Source organism: Protopterus annectens, chromosome 1.part1 (assembly GCF_019279795.1).
Source record: "Protopterus annectens isolate FY-2018-M chromosome 1.part1, PAN1.0, whole genome shotgun sequence".
Lineage (NCBI taxonomy): Eukaryota > Metazoa > Chordata > Ceratodontiformes > Protopteridae > Protopterus > Protopterus annectens.
Window position 1 is genome coordinate 906,275,096 of NC_056726.1, and position 6,156 is coordinate 906,281,251.

General features: G+C 43.6%; 1 protein-coding gene and 1 non-coding gene across 2 annotated transcripts in view; one reads left to right on the forward strand and one right to left on the reverse strand.

The window, feature by feature from the left end:
• Window positions 1–6,156, forward strand: part of SETBP1 (SET binding protein 1) — a 1,237,816-nt gene that overhangs the window by 344,031 nt on the left and 887,629 nt on the right. The gene's annotated exons all lie outside the window — the stretch shown is intronic.
• Window positions 4,093–4,257, reverse strand: LOC122816841. The gene has a single exon (XR_006367105.1). It is a non-coding gene; the product is annotated as a U1 spliceosomal RNA (small nuclear RNA).

Here is a 6,156-nt window from a genome sequence, read left to right on the forward strand (position 1 = left end):
TCAGGGCCGGATCTCAGCACTTTCAGTTCTCTGCACTTCCTTTTGGCTTATCTACTGCTCCCAGAGTTTTTACAAAATGTCTGGCTCCGGCCATCGCCTTTTGCAGACAAAGGAATAGCCAGATTTACCCATACTTAGACGACTGCCTAATTCAGGCAGATATGTAGGAAAAGCTGCTCAGGCACCTGGCCTTTGTAAAGTCACTACTAACCTCCCTAGGATACATAATCAGTGAAAAGAAATCCAAGCAGGTGCCCACCCAAAGGATTATATTCTTGGGAGCAAGCCTGGACACAGCATCTGAGATTGTATTCCTTACACCAGAAAAGCAAAATTTCCTGACAGCCTACTTCTCTCAACTAGCCACCAGACCCAAGCTGTCTGCACGGAAGATCCTGCAAGCTCTGGGGTTCATGGCATCTTGCATACTACTTATTCCATATGCCAGACTGCATATGAGGAAACTTCAGTGATGCCTAAAAAGACTTTTTGGTGTCAACACTCTCAAGACCTGGAGACTCTTATACCTATAATTATTTGCCTCAGAAAGAATATCCTTTGGTGGGCAACAGCATCCTCCCACAACAAGGGACTATCTTTCTCACCACCCCTCACCGCCCATACCCTCACCGCAGATGCATCAGACTATGCCTGGGTTGCATACATGGAGCCCACATCAAATCCCTCTGCACATCAGCCAAAAAGAGATGATGGCTGTCCAGCATGCATTGATAGCTTTCAAGCCCCTTCTCTCCACAAGGGCTCTCGTGATCAAAACAGACAACACCACTGTAATGTGGTATATCAACAAGCAGGGAGGGACTCACTCCTACCCTCTATGCAGGCTGGCCATGACCCTTTGGCACACAGCCTCTGCCATGCAGCTCCACCTGTTAGCACAATTCCTACCAGGTTCTCTCAACTCTCTGGCAGACCAATTAAGCAGAAATCTTCTGGGCCCGCACGAGTGGCAGCTCAACAGAAGAACCTTCACTCTAATAACTCAGAAATGTGGCACCCCAAAGGTCGACCTCTTTGCCTCCCACACCAACCATCAACTCAGCAAATTCTGAACGAGGGAGCATCACTGCTTGGCTTGGAAAGTGGATGCCCTGTCCTTCCCCTGGGTCAGTCTATCGGTCTATGCCTTTCCTTCACTACCTCTCATCCCCAGGGTACTGCGCAAAATAAAGGAGGAAAAACCAAGGACAATTCTTATAGCTCCAGACTGGCCTCACCAGCACTGGTACCTCTTGCTGCGCAGTCTGTCCCCACTGCCACCATGGCATCTTCCTCAGATTCCAAACCTTCTGACCCAGAAGGAAGGGGAATTCATGCATCCCCATTTGCAGACACTCAGTTTGGCAACTTGGCGTATTCCCTAACCCCAGATCAATCTACCAACCTCAGTAAACAGGTTCTAGATGTTATACGTGAGGCAAGACACCCTTGCACTAGAAAGTCTTATGCTGACAAATGGAAAAGGTTCTGCACCTGAATTCAGGCTAAGGGAGCCAGTGCGGCACAACCCTCCCTCCCTCTCATCCTGGATTACTTAGCTGACCTACTACACAGTGGCCTCTCTTTTTCCTCTATTAAAATTCATGCCTCTGCTATCTCTGCTCATTTTCCCACTGAGCAGCCCCCTTTCTCACACCCCTTGATCAAACAGTTCCTAAGAGGGGCTAGCAACTTGAGGCCACCTAGAAGAGCACCAACCCCAGCTTGGGACCTTAACTTTGTGTTGGAAAAGCTCACCCTGCTCCCCTTCAAACCAGCTTCTTTTGCAGAGTTAACATTTTTCTCCTGTAAGACAACTTTCCTTCTGGCCATCACTTCAGCGAGATGAGTCTCCGAGCTGCAAGCACTCATGGCTGTGGAACCCTTCATCATCTTCCATGCTGACAGGGTATCCCTCAGGACCAACCCATCCTTCATGCCCAAGGTGGTGTCCAGTGTGGCTCTCAACCAATCCATTCATTTGCCCACCGTTTTTCCTAATCCCTAGAACAAGGGGGAAAGGATCCTGCACTCTCTAGATGTGCACAGACAGCTCAGATTTTATCTAGACAGGACTAAATCCTTCAGAAAGTCTGATCAATTGCTGATTAGCTTTGCTACAGCAGCAGAAGGTAAAGCCATCTCCAAACAAACCATTTCCAAATGGATAGCACACTGCATCCATTTCTGCTACAAACAAAATGGAAAGGACTTACTCCACCAGAGCAGCCTCCACCTCTGCAGCTTTCCTCAGAGGAGTCCCCACCAGGGAAATCCTGGAGGCTGCCACCTGGACATCTGTTCACACTTTTACCAAACATTACCACCTGCCTGTCTTCTCCAAATCCAGGGCAGTCTTGCAGGGCATCCTAGCCAGCCCCTAGTTTCCTTGACTCCTCTACCCATTTCCTCAGCTTTGGGAATCAACCCAAATGTGATGAGTGCAACAGTGAAACACGAAGAACATAGTACAGTTGTGTACACTTACCATAAATGTAGATGTTCGAGTGTATTCACTGTTGCAGTCGTGGTTTCCCTCCCTCCATCCCCCTTTTTTCTTTTCTTTCCTTACAAGGGACATATTTATTTATTTATTTTATTTTATTTTTATTTTACATTTGTTGACTGGGATAGTCCGACTGGATGCATGTTCATTTTCAGCGGAGGCCCGGGGAGAAAAGCTCCAGGGGTAAGCAGATACAGCATTACATAATACCAGCATTACATATTACAGACTATTTACAGTGATTACATAAGTAAGCAAGTTAAACAATTTCCACAGGTTAGAGTTAATCCCGAGCGCAAGTCAGGATTAAATTAAATTACACAGTAAACTGGTTAACAGATTTTTACACATTCTAGAGAGAGTTAGCCAGGCTTGATACATTGACATAGCCAGTTAAGTGCCAAATGTTGTTTGAGTCTAGTTTTAAATTGACCTAAGGTAGAAAGTAAGGTAATATCAGCTGGAAGAGAGTTCCAGGGTCTACCTACAGAGTTTGCAAAGAGAGAGTCACCAGCGGTGTTATTAATTTTGCTTGTCTGAATTAGTAGTTTGTTAGAGGATCAAAGCAGTCTAGGATTGTTATAGGGGGTGATAATATTTTTAGGTGCAGGAGTATTGTCCGGATTATAGAGGATTTTATAGGCCATAATCAGTTGGTTATACTGGATTAGGCTAGGTAGTTCAAGCCACCCAAGCTGATTTAGATTGATGCAATGATGTGTCCTAAACGGCAGCCCAGTGGCAAACCTGGCAATGTGGTTGTAGCAAATTGAGAGTTTGTTAAGGACAGTCTTGTTTAAATTCGAGAGTAGAGGGGATGCATACAGAAGGGTTGAAAAGAAGGTGAGAGCAAGCTATGGCAATTTTAGCTGGAGGGGTTAGGAAGGCTTTTATTCTGTAAAGTGACCCTGGTTTTTTATTGATGGTTTTGATAGTTTGGTTAACATGTAGGTTGAATTTTAGATTATTACCTATGATGACACCTAATAGTTTTGTAGAGGGGTCAGGGGAGATTATTGTGCCATCATTTGAATTTATGTTAAAGATGAAAGCGGTAGTACCTACGTGTTGGTGAAAATAACAGCATTTTAGTTTTTTTGGGTTTAGGATCAGACGACGTTCAGAAAGCCAGTTTTCTATTGTATTAAAGGTGGTCTGGGTAGCTGGCCATAACTCTACTGGAGATGTGACTGAGCAAATCAGAGTAGAGTCATCAGCATATTGGATACAGCTGACTTTTGGGATGACAGTATAAAGGTCGTTAATGAAGATGGAGAACAGCAAGGGCCCTAGAATAGAGCCTTGTGGTACTCCAAGGGTGTTAGGTAGAAGATTAGAGAGTTTGTTCTGCCAGAGGACAGCCTGCTGTCGACCATTCAGGTAGGATTGAAACCATTGAAGGGCTCTAGTATCTAGACAGAATGTTTGCAGGGTGTGGATTAAAAGTTGGTGATCAACCATATCGAATGTCTTGGAAAGATCCAAGAAGAGGGCTGAGGATATATAATTATTGTTGCGATTATGGTTTATGGTGTTGGTAAAGGCTAGGAGGGCTGAAGTAGTGCTGTGATGAGGACGGAAGCCATACTGAATGTCTGCCATAAGGTGATTCTGGATCCTAAATTATGCAGTTGAGTTTGCCACATTTGGGGAAATCACAGGGGTCAACCCAACAGAAGTGTGCAATGGAAGAGCCTCACCCTGGGGAAACCACCTTCTTGATCGTGGTATTCCCCCTGCCAGGTAAGTATTGGTAAATGTTGGTATTTACTTTCTACTGGTGGGATTCTTCCACCAGAACCTGGCTCCTACTTGGGGGCTCCTGACAGGTTAGGGCAAGAAAAGCCTGATGCAATGGCGTCGGCACCTGACATCAGTCCTGAAGCGACAGCAACCAACGCAGAAATACTAAGCCTCTGGTATTTGGGCCGACCGAGAGCTACCCTGGCAGGGATAACCCAAATGTGCTGAGTGCAGTAGTGAATACACTCGAACATCTACATTTATGGTAAGTGTACACAGCTGTACTTTCTGGATAAGTCACTTAAGCCAGCAATGCTCCCAAGCCACCCCAAGACTGTTACTATTTCTTAGCAGTTTCCAGCTAGAAAGTGTAGCACACAGGATTAAGTATTTGGGTGCTGCTTTGATGGTGGTTTGCATTTGCCTACTGCACAGTTCTGGATAAGTCACGTAAGCCAGCACTGCTCCCATGTCACCCCTGAAAAGTACGTTCATAGGTACTATGAACTACTACTATTGCTAGACTTGTAGTCGAGAGGACAGTTGAGGAGCATAGCCCAAATTTTTAGTTGCCCTCAAGCAGTGTCTGGATATGGCTTGCTCTAGGTCATGCAGAAGACCAGTGGGGGCTGAGGGAATCAAACCTTGTACTATAGGACCCTAGTTGATTTTAACTAGAAATTCTTTCTGAGCTAGCTTTATGATTTTTCTTTGGTGGTGGGTCCTGCAAGTAGTGTCTTTTTCTTTTTGAACTGACAACAGTCTTTACCAGCAATCTAACATTTCCTGTATTGTGTTTAAAGTTTATTATGTTGTTTAGCTTGAAATGCTCACTGGAGCAAGTGGCACCTCCCACCCAATCTGCTGCATTACATCTTGAAGAAAAATATATTGTCTACCAAGCACATACTAGTTCCTACAACATGTCGTCTTCTCAGAATAAAGGTGACATCCTCTGTCCTTTAAAGTGAGTGTCAGAAATATTTAGGCTAATTTCCCATTGTGTCTTTATTTTGCCTGTCTTGTTTCTGTTAGGAAGTCTTATTACACAATGCAGTTAAGATATCAGGGTTACAAAGCATTATTAACTTGGTACTCGTAAGGTAGCACAGCATGAGAAAACCACAAGGCTTTTACAGCCAAAATACTATGATGATAGGTTCATTCAGATTCCTGTATAAGTTTAAAATTATAGCTTTATGGTCATTTTTGCCAGTTATGTTGCAAATATTTCTTATGTTCTTCTTTTCCAGCTTTACTGCATGTAGTTGTACATGTCTTTTGGAAAATTTCAAGGCATTTTAGCTATGCAGTGGATGTTCAAAACGTGCAGTCATGGTCAACATTCTTCTAGCAACCTAAGTATGCACTCATGGTCAACATTCATCCCTTTCTTAAAACTTAAATCTCGTTTGTTTTTTTTCCTGTGTGACTTGTATGAGTTAAGTGGCTAGAGTCACCCTCTTGCCACTTACTGATATTTTAGTATCATATTCCCAGCCCAATTCCCTGTTTTTCTCTTTTTCATGGCTTCAGTGGGATAATGTTTATAATCTGTCATTTGAGTGGCACAGTCTTTTGTGATAGTTGTTGGCAGTGCTTCTTTTCTGGCATATGAGTATGATGAGTACAAGGCCTGTTGACATTATATGCATATAAATATATATATATATATATATATATATATATATATATATATATATATATATATATATATATATGTTTGTCTGACAAACACAGGGGTGAGATTTAATGTCAGTGGTACAGATGGCTGAACTGTGGATATGTCAGTTGTTTGGAATGTCGATATAGGGGTCCCCTGCCCTCTCTAGTAATGGGTGCTTACCTTAACGCTGCCCCTTTCCCCAACCCTAACCCTATACCTTAATATCATTAAAGTCTTCCCA